Genomic DNA, 18,234 nt, shown 5'->3' with positions numbered 1-18,234 from the left:
ATGCTGCCTCATAGTCCGGGTTCTAGTCGATGACCTTCTTGTGAGAAAAATGGGAGACATCTGTCAGTGAGTCTGGAGATAAACCGAGAGAGAGCGGTTAGTTTGCCCTGGAGACTCTGAACGTGTTTCTTCCATTCTTGAGCCTTCATGTTGAGGATGGCTTGTACCTTGTCAGGGTTGGCCTCTATGCCCCGCTCATTGACTATGTAACCTAGAAATTTGCTGGCGGTGACGCCGAAGAAGCATTTTTTTGGGTTGAGGTGCATACCGTAGGCCAAGAAAATGGCGAATATAATTCTAAGGTTTGCGACGTGTTCGCTGGCCTTTATGCTTTTTACCAACATATCGTCCACTTAGACCTCGATAATTTTGCCCAGATGTTCAGCAAACACAGCATTCATCAGCCGCTGGTAAGTTGCCCCGGCGTTCTTCAAACCGAACGGCATGACATTGTAGCAGTATAGGCCTTTGTCAGTGGTGAAGGAGGTGCACTCTTGGTCATCAGGGTGCATCTTGATCTGATTGTAGTTGGAGAAGGCATCCATCATGTTGAGTAGCTCGTGGCCAGCAGTTGGATCGACCAGTTGGTCTATGCGGGGTAGTGGGAAACTGTCCTTAGGGCATGCCTTGTTGAGGCCTTTGAAGTCGACACACATTCGCCACTTTCCGCTGGGCTTTTTGACCATGACCAAGTTGGAAATCCACTGCGGGTAATTTACCTGGATGATGAATCCAATGCTCTGGAGCTTGGCAACCTCCTCTCCTATAGCACGGTATCTTTCTTCATCAAAGGCCCTCTGCCGCTGCCTGGTAGGGTAGACGGATGGTTTGATACTTAATTTGTGAGTGATAATCTCGGGGGAGATGCCTGGCATGTCAGCGTAGGACCATGCAAAGACGGCGGTGTTGTCACGTAGAAACTGGGTGAGTTTAGCCGCTACCTCTGGGTCGAGCTGAGCGCCGATGCGGACTGTTCGCTCAGGGTGCTCGTCAGAGATGCTGATAACCCTTAAGGATGTCTCTGGGTTGACAGGCTCCTTTTTGACATATTTCTTCTCGTCATCTCTGGGGTTTTCGAAGATATCGGGCTCTGCTGCATGATTTCCCAATGTTAAGATTTCATGGCGGTGCGCTGATTGTGCCACGGTTGTGGAATAGCACTCTCGTGCCAGTTGTTGGCTTCCCCTCACACAGCCTGTTCCATTGGGAGTGGGGAACTTCATAAGGAGCATGTACCCGGCGATGATGCACTTGAGTTTGTTAAGTGCCGGTCGACCGATGATGGCATTGTATGAGCTGAAACAGTCCACAATGATGAATTCCGTGTGGATCTTCGCCGTTCATGGACTGGAGCTAATAACCAGTCGCATATAGTCGAGCCCAATGGCTGTGTGATGTCACCGGAGAAGCTAAGCAATGGCTCATGATCTTGCAGTAGTTTTCTGTTCCACAGGAGTTTGTCGTAGCACCTGTTGAAGATGACATTTACAGCGGACCCGCTGTCGACAAGGATCCTTCCCACTGACCATTTATCGAGTATGGCATCGATCAAGAATGGATCTTCGTAGGGAAAATGTACTCCGCGCTCCTCCTCCTCTGAGAAGGTAATGGGCTCCCAACCAGATTTGGGGAGCTTCGCAGACCTCTCATAGCGGATATCGCACACCTCCTTGGGGTGGTTGGCACGTGCGTAGCGCTTCTTTGCCCTGTGAGACATGTTGGTGATTGGAGCACCACCGTCGATGGTGTTGATGCGGCCTAAGGGCTCAATGTTAGCGATCACAGGTGGTGGCTTGTGTACCTTAAATTGCTCCATTTTACAGTCTCGGTATAAGGTTTCAATGGCTATTTTGAGAGCGTTACAATTGTTGGTGTTGTGGCCGCTGTCCTCGTGATATTTGCACCACTTACCGGTATTTCTGGGTTTTCCCACCCGTGGATATTTTCTTGGGGATAATGGTGGAATCTGGTCTTGGCACTGATTGTATATTTCCTCGTATGAGGCCTTGAGGACATGCGTACCGCTGGGATGACTTCGTTGGTTTATTACTGTTATCTCCCTAGAATGAGCGGTTACCCTTGGTGTAATGCTGATCCTTCTGCCGCTTGCTATGGTGACTGTTATGTTGCCACTCTCTCTTCTTATCAGTTGGCGGAGCAGCAGAGGTTTTGTTAGCGGTTTCCTGATGGCTGAAGGAGGGTTGGGTGGATTTTACAGGTGTTGGTGGTGATGGGGGGGTTTCTCCATATGTGATGAATTCTTCCTGTGCATGGATGACAGCCTCGCTCATAATATGATCGTAAGCAGCGTTGGGATGATTGTAATTGAGGTGATAGAGAAATGGCCCCTTGAGGAGTCCCTGCTTGAAAACTACCAGCGCCATTGTCTTGTCGAGAACGCGGCACTGGGATGTTGCCGCTCGCCACCTGGTGACAAATGCCTTCAATGTTTCCTCCGCCCTTGCTTGAGGCTAAAAAGCTGAGTTGTATTGTGGTGGTCGGCAGCCAATAGGATGAACCGCGAAATGAAAGCATTTGATAGGGCATGAAATGAGCCAATGCATCCCGGCGGGCACTCAAAAAACCAACTCATCACTTCACTATAGAGCGTTTCGTTGAACAAGTGGCAGAGGGTGGCGTCATCAAACCCCTTGTTATTGGTGACCTTTTTGAAGGTGTCCATATGGATGAGCCCTGAGAAATTTATCGAGTGAAATCCTCAATTTAGGAGGTGGATGGTAAAGTATACGGCACGACGAGTTCGTGAAAATTTTCGGTTAAGTTCGGAATTAAAGATTCTTGTTGGGCTTTAGTATGGTCTGGTACAAGTTGAGTTTATCAAGGTTTTGAGTTAGCCTACGTTATTAAACTTAGTGAGGGGTTTAGTTAGAACAGTAGCTCAATTAAGAGTGCATGAGCTGCTTGAGGTGTGTGTCTTTGACTTAACCACGTGCCTAGAGACTAAATCTTACACCAACACGTCGACCGACCTTTTCTTTCCCTTTTTAGACTCTCTTAACGACACCTAAACATCCACCAACAACAAAGCACAATTCAGATTAGAGCTACTATCACCTGATCAACAAACTCCATCAATCTCAAACTTCTTCTTTGATACTTCTCGTTGAGCACCACAGATGATACTCGTGGCTACAACCTTAAGGGAGATCATGGAAGAGTTATCTGGCATATGAGATTAGTTGATTAAGACTTTGGAGTTGAATTAACCTAGGTAAGCTTCCATGACCCAGATTCTCGTTCTTGGAGAGTTTGAAATTAGGTTGTATAAGTTTGTTGATTATGGGTCTTGATTCATAGTTGAGGTTGGACAGAAGAAGAAATAGGATTTGGAAGTGGCTTCGAGTGCTCGGAGTCGGAATGGGAATTAAAAAGAGCTTTAGGCAGCAGTGATCTCGCTCACTAGTTTGATCGAGGAGGTAAGCTGTCAAGATGTAATCATGTTCATGGTTTATGGTTCATGCATGTTGAGGTGGTGACGTCTTTGTGAGAATCTTGGAACAAGTTTAGCTGGTTTAACTGCTTGCTATTAATTAAAGAATAATGAGTGGGGTTTGCTTGTTGACAATTGTGGTGCTATGATGATTGGTTCAATTATGGGTATAAACTTGCATAAACGTTGTCTGAAGGTATACTTGAATATCTGGGTAAGCTAGACCTTACTTGGATAATGGTAGAAGTAAAGTCTTGTTGATACCTTAATTAAATGTTGAAGGCTTTGTATAGTTTTGAAATTTCATTTAGTTGCATGTTTGAATTGTGGCTGTTGTGATAAGAAATTGTGAATTGGTTGTGGAATAATCGAGAAAAAAAAGGTCAAGTTATAAAGCTCGGGTGTCCTTAGTAGTTTTGGGTACACCTCGTATGAAAATTGGAAAGTATTGGGTGTCCATAGTAAATTCCATCGAATTACTATATGCCGAAATTGCTAAGTATACTCCAACTTAATTGTTGACAAAAATTGGGAATTGTTATGACGTTGGTTGGCATAAGCTTGTTGTGAAATGATAACAAGTAAAGAAAAGGAACTAATATATTGGGTGACCTTAGCAAAATTTTGGGTGCACCTAATATATTTGGTCGATATCATAATTTCAAGTAAATGTTCGGTAGTTTGGGTTAATTATCGAGCTTGCAATGGGTTGGTCAAACAAGGGTCAATCCTGGTCAAACTAGGGAATGGTCGGACAATTTAATTTGTCGAGGCTTACATAATTATTTCCCTAAGAAAGTATTATTGATATGGAATCATGTCGGAATCTAGGACTCCAGTTACCCGAGGAACATAAGGTTCGCAGCTCTCGGAGTACGTGAGAGAAAGCATCAGAATCCAGGTAGGGATTCAGGACTCTCCTCGGTTAGTGATTTTCTTATATTGTTATTAAATGATGCATGTTAGTTGGTATGGTTTGGTTATGTTCAAATGCAATGCATACACAGGTCGGACGGTGAGCGATCGCAATGACGACCCAATCCATGTGTGTAGCTAGGTAGCGGACGCTCTCGCTACGCTTACCTGGTGATAAATTAATTTGAAGTAAGGTCGTGTAGTGGGTCTATGGGACCGGCCATCAGGTAACACTTGGATTTGGCACCGTATTTATTCAAGCATCATGCATTGGTTTTCATGTTGAAAAACATTAAAGTTTGTCGTTCATTTTAAATACTTGGTTTAAGCCTATTTTCATACTGGAGCTCCAAAATCTATTTAATGGTTTCAAGCCTAGTCGAGTTAGAGTTCCTGTTGAGCAGCGAGGACGAAAGCTCACCCCTACAACAGTATGAATGTAGGTACTGTGCACTGGTGACGGGATAGTAGCGGGCGGAGCTGGGTGTGCGAAAGCTCGGTAAAGCATCGTTTGGATTTTATTTTAAACTCTCTTTCTCGAACTTCATGTTTCAGAGCTTGTTGTTATCTTGCCTCGTGTTAAAGTTAGTTGAATTCTCTTTCATTCACATTCATACTTCGTGTGATCCTTACCCAAGTTCTGGGCGAACGAAATAGATTTTAGCAATTCAAAATTTCACCTCAAAAATATTTGTAGCTTCCACTGTGTTTTTACAAAAAAATTTTCAAACAAAATGCCTAGTGGTTCTCTAGAATGTAAATTGACTGTTCGGTTTATGTTTTAGAGACTCGCGGCACTGTGACGTGCTTAAGCTGGTGAGGTGCAGCTTGGGGCGTTACAAAAGGGGTCAGTCATGCCGCCGTAATGTGACATTTTTGGTGTTTTTGCTTGTGTGGCATGCTGGATCTTGGTGGTGAGTGGTGTTGGTCTGGACGCAAAGAGTGGATTTGGTATTGGCGCTTGGGCGCCTGCCTCAGCCCGGATTAGCTTTTGTTCTAATTGTTGCATCCGCTCCAGTATTATGGCGGTTGTGTCTCCATCAAGTCCCTTCTGGATGCTCCGCTGAACCAGCCCTCGCCTAGGGACAGGTATATTACCCTTGGTTCTGGCCCTGATTGTCGAGCGGCTGGTATGCGGCTGTGACTCCGCCTCCTGCTCCAACATTAGTCGGGGTTTAGGAGGTGGTCCCATTCCCTGTAGCTCTGGTGGGTTCAACAGTACTTGCATCTGTATGATTGGTCCGTGTATCAATCCGCTGGTGATGGGCTGACTGCACCTAGTGCTCCGCGACTACTCGCTTTGCGCTGGGTTAGCGTTCTCTTCCAGCGCCTTCTTCAGCTCGTCAAATTTTGACATTAGCATGGCTACCTGCTTTTGGGCTTCAGCCTTTTCTCTGCGCTCCTGTTCGCGCTCTTTATTCTCCTTGTGGAGCTTCGCTAGTGCCAGTTCATACATAGCGGCGAGGTCCTGCATCGAGGGACGGCTGCCGATTGGCTGAGCCTCCGCTGTGGTTTGAGTTGGAGGAGTCTGGTAACTGGCCTGGTGTTGGTCAGTGTGCTGAATAGTGCGTTGTTAACGTTAACCGCTGGATTAACGTTGATCGTGGGGTTGGTGGGGTGGGGATTGGCAGGTTGATCCGCTTGCTCCTCAGTGTTTCCCCTGCTACCGTTAGTCATGGTGGATGTGGTGGGATGGCCTTTTGTTCAAGGATTCCCACAGACGGCGCCAATGTTAATGTTTAAAGTTCGGCGGTAGCTAAATCTTTACTAACGCTGGTCCGATGGGCGGATCGCTATCAATGATACTCAGAGTTCCCGCTACCTGTTAAGTAAAATACAAGGGGCGTCAGAGGGAGACCGCGTTGGGTGGTCTTCTCTTCTCCAATGCCTAAGTTAGTCAATGTATTTATGTTGACAAAGTAACAGTAGGTAAGTATTAATTGCGTAATCAATGAGGAGAGAGGAGAGAACCTTTTATAGGTGAGGAGGGAACTGATCTTCTCCATGTTTTCGATGTGGGACTGATGTGCTTCAGTCCCCAGCTTCTGAAGCTACTGATGCCAACTTGGCGTGGCGCGTCAGCAGCGATCTGGAGGCGAGCTGGGGCTCAGGTGATAACCTGTTTGGCTGTGTTTCTGTGGGTCACTCATTTGGCGGGAGTTGGTACAGCTAGTGGTAGCACGAGCGTGGCTCATTATAGCTAATTATGCTTGTGAATGCCTATGTAAGTACACATTGATTACCTCCAGTGGGAGGAGATGACGAAGACCATAGAGGTTTATCATTGTCCTCCAGTGTCCCGAAAGAAGTTGCACGGATTGCATTGATTACCTCCAGTGGGAGGAGATGAGAAAGTGAGTCCAAGTTCCAGTCATTGGTCAATCTGTTAATAACTTGAGCAACCTTCATTCTAGGAGCATTCAGAGGTTTATATTGAACCAGATTGCCAGTGATGCATCGCGGAATCCAAGTATCATTCCAGAAATCAATATGGTTTCCCGAATCAACTTGCCATAAGCTGCTGATAGCAAGAAGCTTTCGGCCCTCACGAAGCTTAAGATGGGGATGCACCACACGAAGCTTCAAGGAAGTTGGAACGAGGAAAGTATCTGCTCTTGAGAACTAGTTCCAGAAACCTCCAATCACCTTGATCATAAGCTTTATTCATGTTAAGCTTCAGATCGAATTCCCCATCTTTACCAGATTTCAAGAGCTTAAGATGATGGAAGAGCTCATGTGCCACGAGGATATTGTCCTGGATTTGACGACCCGAAACGAAAGCAGATTGATTTTTTGATATAAGCAGAGGCATAAAGTGGCTCAACCTATTGGAAATAATCTTCATTAGGATCTTGTAAGCAAAGTTGCACAGAGCGATGGGACTGAAATGGGAAGCGAGCTGAGCAGCTTCCACCTTAGGGATCAAAGCAATAAAAGTATTATTGAACTGCTCGAACATGGTGGAGGAGTCAAAAGATTCAGATGTTGCAACAAAGACTACCAACTTGACTATGTCCCTGTAAGATTGGTAAAAGGTGCCAGAGAAACCATTGGGGCTAGCAGCTTTGAGTGTTCCCAACTCAAAAACCGCAATACTAACCTCTTCCAATGAAAGTTCAGCACTGTATGAACAAGGTTAGTCACAGTAGCCGAGTACATGTCCCTAAAAAAGTTGTTGAGGTGTGCCACAATAGCAGCTTCAGATGTTAACCATTGTCCAAGACCCTCATTTAAGCTCAAGAATGCATTAAAGTGCTTTGATGGAAAAAATGAGTATTGATGTCCCCGTGAGCAAGCCATGAGATTCGGGACCTCTGTTTCCAGTAAATTTCCTCTAGAGACCAATACGAAGCAATCTGGTTTGAGGCCACAGTGATATCCTCATGCATCTCTTCTTGATCAGATTCTAGGAGAGACTGAATGCTTTGCAGACTTGTATTTACTTGTTTTCCAAAGTGTGGGAAAGTACTTTTAGCCCAACTTCCAAGAGATGATTTACAAAGCTATAAATTTGAAGCCCAAGTATTATAGGCCAAAGGAGGGTGCAAAGATTTCCAGTTTGATTGCATGATCTGAGAGCTTGCCGGATGGTAAGTCCACAAGTGTTCAAATTGGAAATGGGGAATTGTCTTGGCCTGAACCAGAGATATGTCAATTAGAATTGGTCTATGATCTAAGCCCAAAAGAGGAAGATGGAAGACCTAAGACCGAGGTTGATCTGCAATCTAAGAGTTGTTGGCCAAAGCATGGTCCAATCTCTCCTTAATGATCACTTTCCCATGATGGAAACAAAACCAAGTGTATCCAGGTCCCTGATAATGAAGATCTGACAACTGCAAGTGATTTAAGAAATCTTGGAAAAGATTAATACGCCACTGAGGTTGAGGGAGACCACCCCATTTTTCATAGAGCCAAAGAATCTCATTGAAGTCACCCAAACACTGCCAAGGGGAAACATGAGGAGAAAACGCAGTGTACACAGAAGGCCAGAACATTTTCTTTTGATTCACATGGGGGTTCCCATACATCTAGGAGATATTACAAGAGAAAGATTCCAAAACAAAAGACACAGCAGTATTAATGAAATTCACAGAACCAGTTAAGCTAGAAACATAGACAGAGTTGTCCCAAAAGAGAGCTAGGCCACTACCGGCTTGAGCTGTCGGATTAACCATAAAGACTTGATCAAACTTAAGTTGTTTCTTCCAAAACTTAAGAACAGGCTCTTGTTGACTAGTTTCCGTAAGAAATAGCTTCGACAAGTTATGGTGCTTCACTAGGCGCCTTAAGTTCTTACCAATCAGGGCAGCCCCCAAACCCTGACTATTCTAAGATAGTAGTCTCAGGGTGTGCCTGTGTCTGCATTTGGCCAGCCACTGGTGCCATAATTAGGATCGAAGTTTGCATTCCTTGAGGTGGAAGGAGCAAGAGGATCAATGGTTACAGCCCTCAAAGTAGAGGGAGGAAGAAGATCCTGAAGAGTGAAATCAATAGCTTGGATATAATCTGGACCAACATAATTGGGGAGAATATGCAAAGGCGAGGATGTTGGCGATTGAGCAGACCGGTTCAAAGCTGGTATCAATGAGGGCGATGGGGTGGAGGTAGTAGGGCCTGATACGAGCTCAGGCTAAGATCTATTGGTGGTATGGAGGCTTGGAAAGTTTCAGCCAGGATAACTTGCACAGCGAAGAGACCCTCTGGAGTTGATAGGGTGTCTCTCAGTATGGTCTCCCTTTACTGTGAAGGCGAAGCAGATGTATCAGGGGTATCCTGACCCTTACAGGGGACCCTGCCCCCGCAGCCTCAAGAGCGGCTCCCACGGCGGCAGTGGAGGAGATGCTCCTTCTTCTAAGGGTAAGATTGGGAGCTAGTTCCGAGTAGCCCTCAGCTAAAGGGCAAGGATGGACATATTGGAAAGGGGTAGACGCGGTGAGTGAGAATGAATCGAATCTTGGCTTTGACTTCTTTGCAAGGCTATCAGAAGTGAAGGAGGATTTGTCAGTTTGACGTTTTAGGCAAAGTTGGTCCATGAAAGAGGCAATTCCAGAGACATTACCATATGGGATTGGAGTTATGGGGGTAGATGGGGGTTGAGTCTAAGTCGGTGGATCATAGGTGGCTAAAGTTGAAAGGAGGTCATTGGACGAGTTTGGGAAAAGTGGTGTATGGTTGGGAATATGGGTACTGTTATCAGGAGTAGTTGACTGGTAGATGGGAGCAAGCCTAGTAACCAGACGTAACCAGAGGAAGCCTAGGCTTGTTTAAACAATTGAGTCTGATGAAGGGTGAGAGGAGGGGGGATAGGGTGATAAACTGGATGGCCCAAAAGAGGGGGGTCCACTAGGCTTACGGGAATGAAATCATTGAGCAAAGGATCAAAGACAAGTTAGGTCGAGCCTAAAGAGATCACACCTGGCAGGCCCAAGATAAGGAAAGTTGATGATTCCGGATTGTCGTTCAAGCAGTCATCGCCATCAGAGCTGGCATCAGGATCCTCCTCCATAACCGATTTTTCTTTACCCTTTAATTGGCCGGATGCTTCGAATTCTGATAGAAGATGGTGGCTTGGTTTATGTCCTCGATCGGTGCAGACCGTATCTTCATCAGAAGGTTTAGTTATGATGATGGTCCCACAGTATGACAGGTTTTAAGGATCTTGTGAAGATTGAGGTGCATGGATGAGTGGAGTGATGACTGGAGAAGGGCCGGGATACTGGTATCTGTTTTGGCGACTTTGGAAGCATTATCGCTAGAAGCGGTCCTATCTGCATTCTCCTTTGAAAGGATTACGATTTGGTCTTCGGGGAGTTGGAGAAAGCATCCAAGCTCCAAGATGTTCAGAATTTTGATGTCTACTATGAGTGTAGAAGCGCTCATTATGGCCCATCCTTCCATACTTGTAGCAGAATAGGGAGATGCACTCATACTTGAACTCAACCCAAACTGGAGGGCGAGATCCACAGCGGATCCAAACTCCCGGGGCAAGAGATTCCCTGGTGTTGAGGCGGATTCTGATTTGCAGAAATCCTCTCCCGCATTTGTTTGTATTTGGGTCTTCAACCTCTAAAACTGTGCCGGCAGATGCACCAATAAGACTGGCATTTGATCTGTGGGCTAATAAATTTTGAGACAAAGTATTACTTTTTTTGGGACAATACTTGGCTACCCATAGGGGGAATCTTTCTCTTATTTGGGTGGAACGATATTGAGATATTCTACTTTTTCATACATGATACATCACTCAATTTTGTTTTTGTTTTCGATACAATATGAGGTTGGTGGCCACTCAAATAATAGTAGTCGTCATCTCTCGAGGGTAGTGGTGGTGGTGATGCAGAGGCCTTGGGAGAAGACTTGATGTATGAAAAGATAAAAGCCAAATTAGCCAGAAGAAGGTAAAAATAAAGAAGTGGTGCATAATAAAAAAGAATGGTTGATTGGTAATTCAATTCACGCAACCTCATGAAGCTAGCTTCTAGAGTATTCAAAAAGTTTTGGTTGTTGACTTTTTTGGGGTGCTCGTGAGAAAAGATGAGTTTGGACTGTGAATCGAATTAAAGCAACTTTTGGTCGGAATGTATGTTCGAGACGCATAATATTTTTTTGAAAAGGGAACGAGGAGATCTACGTATTCACTTTAATGGCCCCGTCAGATTTAGGCCAAAAGATACCGACTAGTCGTCCACATATTCCAATTCAGGACTTAATAATTTTAGACCAGTTTTATCTTTTCTTTTAGGTGTAGATGGTTTTTTCTTTTCTCTCTTTGCAAGCAGACTTTAATTGTTAATTTTTTTGGATGCCTATATAAGCATCATCAATACTTTTTATTATTCATTTCATCATATCAAATGTAATAAAAATATGAGAATTTTCTTTTTTTTTGGAAAGAGGGCCAGTACATTTGCCCTGAAGCCTTGATCACTAATGAAACTACAGAATACATGGGTGGTGGTGGCTCTTGGGGGGGGGGGGCATGATACTTGAACCCTAATTTACAATAAACATAAGGAGAACATCCTGAGATAATAACGAGAGTCTCTACAAGTAATAAGTATTCTAACATGCACCAATTAGCGAAGAGTGCACATCTGGCTACTCTATTCTCTTTACAAAGGTGATGACATACCGGAGCCATAATATCCTAATAAGATCAGCTTTCCCACTAAGCTACCACTGGAAAATGAATCTGGTGACACTTAGTTTCTTCCTACCATTAGGAGGTTGCAACCATTTGACAAAGCAAGAAACTCACCACCTAATTAGGGTAGACAAGGCATAGAAGATGTGAAGTCCGGGACAGAGCCCTGATACGCCCAAAATAGACGCTCAACTTAACACTGCAAGATGTAGTCGTTAGCAATATAGAGTAAGCAGGGATCGTTCAAGCCGGGGATTGAGGGTAACTTTATAATTCACACAAAAGAAAACAAAACTAAACTAACTAAAGCACAAAACAAATAACAAAACTAAACAAAACAAAAAAGTCAAATACTAGAAAAGAGAGCAAAATATGGCAGGAAACAGAAGGGGATAGAAAGGGGCTCTGCAATCCTAAACAAGAACAATATTTTGGGGTTTTTGGTTTTTAACGAAAATAAAAGATAATATAAAAGAAAAACGATTTTTATTTTAGGTTTTGAGAAAATAAGATGGAGAACATGTTAGAGACTTGGAAATCCACCACCAATTACTTTCGAACAATGTTAAGTTAACCTAGTTTCAATTACTAAGGTGTGAACAGAAATCAACCAAGAAACAAGTCGGAGCAGATCATGTCCCTTATTAATGTTTCCCTAATTACTTAGTCTACGTGAACGCACAATAGCTAAGCCTATCAAACATGCAATCAAGGTATAGAACGCTATCCTATCAACAACACATATAGTGTCAACACATTTGAAGCATTAAGATCTCATGGAAACGATTGATTATAGAGTTGCAGTCTAGTGTGGAACGCCTACTTAGCATGCTCTTCTAATTGTTTAAGACATCAGCTTTTGTCCAAAGCCTTGCATACTTGTGGATTAGAAAACAAGACGATTAGGTGAATTATTTTCTAAACCTAGCTCCAATTACATGCATATATCCTAAGTGTCGACCCAAAGAACATAAACACATAAAAGTTTTCAATCAAGCAGAAATAAACAACCAATTCACACCAAAGATCAAGAAAATAGATTTAAACAAGCATATGTTCTACATAATTGGGGCTTCAAACCTCGCCCCTAACAAAAAGAATGTTAGTTACACATTGTTTTAAAAACCAAAATAAAACAAATAGAGAAAAAGAAGAAAAAAATGATGGCGGATGAATGAGAAAGAGAGATAGAAGAGAAGGTGAAAGGTGTGGTCCTCTTCAACTTGTGCAGAAGCTCAATATATATAGGAGAAGTTCAGCCCTAGTTTCCTTCTTCAACAATGCTTTTAAAACCTTCTCTTGTTGCTTGAGGATTTCTTTAATTGGTGCACAATTAAATGATTTTCAAGCCTTAGTAATCTTCCCAAAATCTTGAGGAATTATTGTAGGACTCTCCTTGATATTTGCAGCAGCAATAACCTTCTAAAAATGCCCCGGAAATCCGTCCAAAGAAGAATCTCGGCCAAAATGCCCTGTTTTGACTAGGATTCAATTTCTGTCTCTGAAGCTTCCTTCTTGGACAAGGAACGACCTCGTTTTGCCAAGTTTCTGGATAGTTCTTGACTCCTACGTGTTCTATGACATCACATATTCTAGATTTATCAATAACATTCTGGAAAAAATCCAAGTAAATCGACGGAAAAGATCTCTCAAAAAGCTTCGTGAAAAGCTGACAAATTCTGCCTTATCGGGAAGCCTATTTTGTGCTTGATTTACTACTGCCTCGTTGACACTTCTGACCGGTTCTTTGGCTCTTGTTAAATTATAACATTATATATTCGAGGTTCGCTGGCCCTTTCTGCATAGATGCAGCTGGAATGATGCAAGAATTGCTCCTCAAAACCGTTCCAAGAAAGCTGATTCTCAAACTGCAGTTTCTGCTTTGCAGCAACTGTTTTGCACAACGATTTCCGTGGACTTCCCTTGTAATTTCTGGCCAAAAGGTTAATCAAACTTAGTCCTCTGCATCAGTACTTCATGATCCATGGCTCCATTGCTCCCTTTAAGCTCCTATTTCTCTTGAGTCTTGAATCACTTCACGAACTACCTAAAAAGAAAACAAAGTTAAAACTGACTTTTTAAAGGAAATTGCTAAGAAAAGTGTAAAGGTTCCACATTATATTTATCTCATTTTATGCTCCTATCAAGCCCACGTTGCCCTAACTCAAAAGGGTAGGGACTCATTACTGGCATAAGGCCACCAACTACTAAAAAGTAAAATGATAATAAAACATAAAAAGAGAATGCAACCAAAAAAAAAAAGAACCCCACATAAGGAGCCATGCCCAAAACCCATGAGATATGACAAGGAGATCACACCAGCCCAAAAACTAGGCCCAAACCAGCCCATGCATGACCATCTTACCACCAACCTAGGCACACCATGACCACTGGTGCCACATCATCATCGCCACACTACTAACCCAGAAGATAGGGTCGACCAGTGCGATACAAGTTCCCTCAAGCCCTATCACCACGCTCTCATCACCACAGCACTAGTAAACTCAAGTAAACCTTGATCCCCTGTTCGCATCCATAAATCCAAACCAACAGTCCTTGCGACCCTCTTCCATTGTTTGGTTGGGTTCGGCAATAGCAAATCGGTCAAGCAATCCGACCACACAACCTCCAAACCATCTACTTCAACTACCATGATCCCCTTAACCATCTCCCCAAGATCTGGGCACACCACACTAGCACACCAACACCAATTTCTTTCCAAAATTGTTTATTTTCCTCAACATCACATTGCACAACAATAGTGAACTACACACACAATTCCACCAAGATATATATATACACACACACACACACACACGTAGTCATTCATTCAGGGATGCCATTAATACCAACTATAGTTCACAACTACAAAATCCGTGAGAAATTATTTTTATAATAAAACTTCATTTTACTTACCTATGAACTGTAGACGATCAAGTTCATATAATTTAAAGAAAATATTTATTTTCAAAAATGATTTCACAATTTAACAAATAATTTCAAATAATAAAGTAACTCTGTTCATAAATGATCTTCGTGAGATTTACTCACCTCTAAATCTAGTTGCGTCTTCACACGCCATACGAGATAAAGCTAAACCCATCAAACTTCGCTCACACAATCCAGTCAAACACTTAATCACATTAATATCACACTCAATACAACACAAAGTACACAAACATTTAAAGTTCGAATCAAGACAAAACCTCATCGGAGACCACCTAAGGCTTCCAAAACACTTCTAAGATCAAACCGCACAAACAAGAGGACAATCCAACGATCAAATCCTCATGGATTGAAAATCGAACGAACCGAAATCGAAAATATCCAACTTAACCAAAAAGTCGAGCAAACACAAAAGTAAACATACCCACATGTTCATATTGATGAATGGAGGCTAATAGAGCAAAAAACTGCTCCTGAGAAGGTTACCAACCACCACAAGCAGCTGCATGTGATCCTCATGCACCGCCAGACCAAAGTCAGAACTAGGAAGATCAGCTTCACCCATCCTGTAGATTTCAACATGACGAACAACTTTCATAACTGGCACTAAGGCCCATTTAGCCTAGATCGAGCTAGAATAAGCCCGAAAAATCTCCACCGTTGAACTTCAAATCGTGATTCCGGCCACCACACTTCGAATTGAGTTTCAAGGCTTGTATGGATGTGAGTAAGAGGAAGAGAGCGTGAAAATTTGATCGGTTTTGAGCTCAGCCGCCACCAGAATCAGAAAATCCGATCGGGTCAGCCTTTGCTGTTTTTCTTAGCTTCGATCCATCGTCTGTGGTGCTCGTCGGAGGAAAAGGAAGGCTGAGGGAGGACGGTAAGGGAACCGGGTCGGGTCAGACGGGATATGTTACGCCCCGTCTTCGATTTACCCTTGATCTGTGTCGAAGTGAATTTCTTTATGTTTTGCCGTCCTCGGTTTCAGTTTTTTTATCTTTTAGGGGGGGGGGGTGCTAGAAGTTGACTTTTTATGGGTTAAAAATTTGAGAAAATTTCCTTCATGAAAGTTGTAGAGGACGTTAAACCGAGCCCGTGCATATGTGGTACGTAAAAATCGGAGTTCGTATGCAAAAGTTATGAGTGAAATACGGAAGTTACTATTCATGGTAAAAATTAAGATAAATAAGGAAAGTTACCGGGTAGGTTTCCAAAACCGGAAACCCACCCCCTTTCTCTCTCTCCTCTCCCCCGACTCTTCTCCCTTCCCTTTCGGGTTTTCTCTTCCTCCCTTCGATTCCACACTTTCCGGCCACCAACCGGCGTGCAGCCGGCTACCACAGGAGAGCCTCTTCCCTCTCTAGACCTTAGTGACCTGGGATTTTGGAGATTTGGCCGAGAAATTCCAGATCGAAGCAAAGTTCTCTCCAGCTGCAGTTTGGAGTTTTCGCCGATTTCCGGTAATTCCGGCCACCTCCGGTCACCTCCGGTCACCAAGTTAACGTCGAAGGTCGGGTTTTTGCTGGAGATCATTTCCCCTAGGGTCTTGCAGTCCAATTTGCCGTGTAGAGGCCGAATCGACAATCTAGGGTTCTTGAGTTTTCTGGGTTATCTTCACCGGCCGGATTCGACTGTTTAAAGGTAAATTGGGAACTTGTTGTAGTTGAGAAAGAGGTTGGATTTATTGAGTAGATTGTACTGTCAAATTTTGGTGGCCATTGGTGGTGGTTGCCGGTGGCGCGTGGGCCCCACGCGCGGCCAATGTGGGTGGCGCGTAGAGCTGAGTTTTAATTACTGTTTTGGCTCCAAAAATACTATAATGATTGTAGAATTTGATACATGAAGTTTGGTGGAAATTGGAGGAATTACGAATTGAGTATAAATGGTTAATTATCGATTTACGTGAATTCGATCGCCGAATTTCTTTCGAATTCACTTTAGAACTTATACATCGATGAATGAATAATGTTGGAGTATTATGGATGGATTCGATGTGAATTAAGGAGTTGGATTTTGAAGGGGGACGTTATGAATTTCAATTTCTAGTTATCGTAAAGTTAATTTCCGTCCTGTAAATATATTTATACAAGTGTTATTGTTACAGGACGAGAGGAGTCTCCATCTGAGGAGAATACTGATCGACGACAAGATTAGTCATTACAGTGAGTGGACTTTTATTTTCAAAGAATGATGCATGCATTTATTTAATTGCTTCCGAATGATAAATTGCTTATCGTAATACGTTTTCGAATTTATGATTAATTTCAGATATTATTTTTACTATGCGCGGATTCAGAATTTATACTCTACTTTATTTTCAGAATATCCGCCAAAGTGAAATGTTGGTTTATTATGGATTTTTCTCACTTACTTATTCTAAGATTGAGAGAAAACTTGGCGTGCGGGGTCACGTCTTTGCACACTTGGATTCTTATCTTGTGAGAAGTGTGGGGAAGCTATACGGATTTATTGGTTTTCGACGATTTTCTTCCTCACCATACGCGGGTCATGTGATTAGGTCTCCTCCTCACTTACTTTTTGTTTGTGAGTGGCAGTTGAGGTAGCTTTTCTCCTCCTCACGTGGGTGGCAGTCGAGGTAATGTTCTCCTCCTCGCACAATCTATGTGTGAGTGGAAGTAGAGGTTATTAGTTCTCCTCCTCACACAATCTATGTGTGAGTGGCAGTCGAGGGTAGGTTGAGCCTAAGGGGCTCCTTTACCCGTGTGGTGACATTCCCTCCCCATATCCTTTTATTTGTTACTTGACTAGCGGGGCTAGTCCGATTCTTTTAGCTAGCGGGGACTGGTATGTTTTCACGAGTTTCTGAGTTTTAAAGATATGCGTTTTTCTTTTAAACATTGCATGCATCGAAGTTTTACGAACTTAAATTCGCGGGAAAGTAATACAACTTCTTTTCTTTTAAATTATGTATGTAGTCATTTATTTTGTCCACTCACTCTAACATGTTTTTCAATTACTTTCCCCTGGGCCCTTCGGTTTCAATTGCTCAGTTCTCAGAGTTGCTGCTTGGCGTACTTGGAGCGAGCCATAGTGACCACACCAGTTTCCCGCTATCTCACATTGTAGGTTACCTGTTAAACCTACTGAACTTTATATGAATTTCGGTGTTAGTTTGCTCTGATTACTATGGGATTTGTGACCCGGACTTGTAATGAGTTGTATTTGAGGTCTACGACCTAACTTTCGTGAATTGTGGTATTCTATGTTATGAAGCTTTGTTGGACTTGGGCTTTTGAGTTTTATTTTTGGGCTTGAGTTGGTTGAATGATGGGAGCAGGGTGGCTCCAGGAGTTTGTGGTTGGATTATTAGAAGTGAAGTTTGTTTTCCACAGGTTTTTGGGTTGTCCATTTTTAAGGGAGGTTATGCCGAAATTTTGGTAAACCTTCTTTAAAAGTGGGTCCCGCAGGGCCACTTCAGATTCCAGGGTGGAATTCGGGGCGGACCCTGTCAGGATAGTCGAGCTAGGGTTTTTTGGAGGAGAGAGAACAGAGCAAACTTTCCAAAATTGGAAATTCTGAAATTATGAAAAGAAAAAAAAAAAAGAAAAGGAAAACCCATATTTATAGAAAATTTCCAAAATTGGAAACTTCTTCCGCTGACCATAACTTTTTCATACGAACTCCGATTTCCGCATTCCACATATCTACGAACTAATATCGACGTGCTCTACAACTTTCGTGAAGGAAGTTTTTGGAGAAACTCAACGAATACAAATTCAACCCTTTGACCCCTCGAAATAAAACATTTTTGAGTAAT

The sequence above is a fragment of the Rosa chinensis genome, chromosome 1 (assembly GCF_002994745.2).
Source record: "Rosa chinensis cultivar Old Blush chromosome 1, RchiOBHm-V2, whole genome shotgun sequence".
NCBI lineage: Eukaryota > Viridiplantae > Streptophyta > Magnoliopsida > Rosales > Rosaceae > Rosa > Rosa chinensis.
This window is presented reverse-complemented; position numbering follows the sequence as displayed.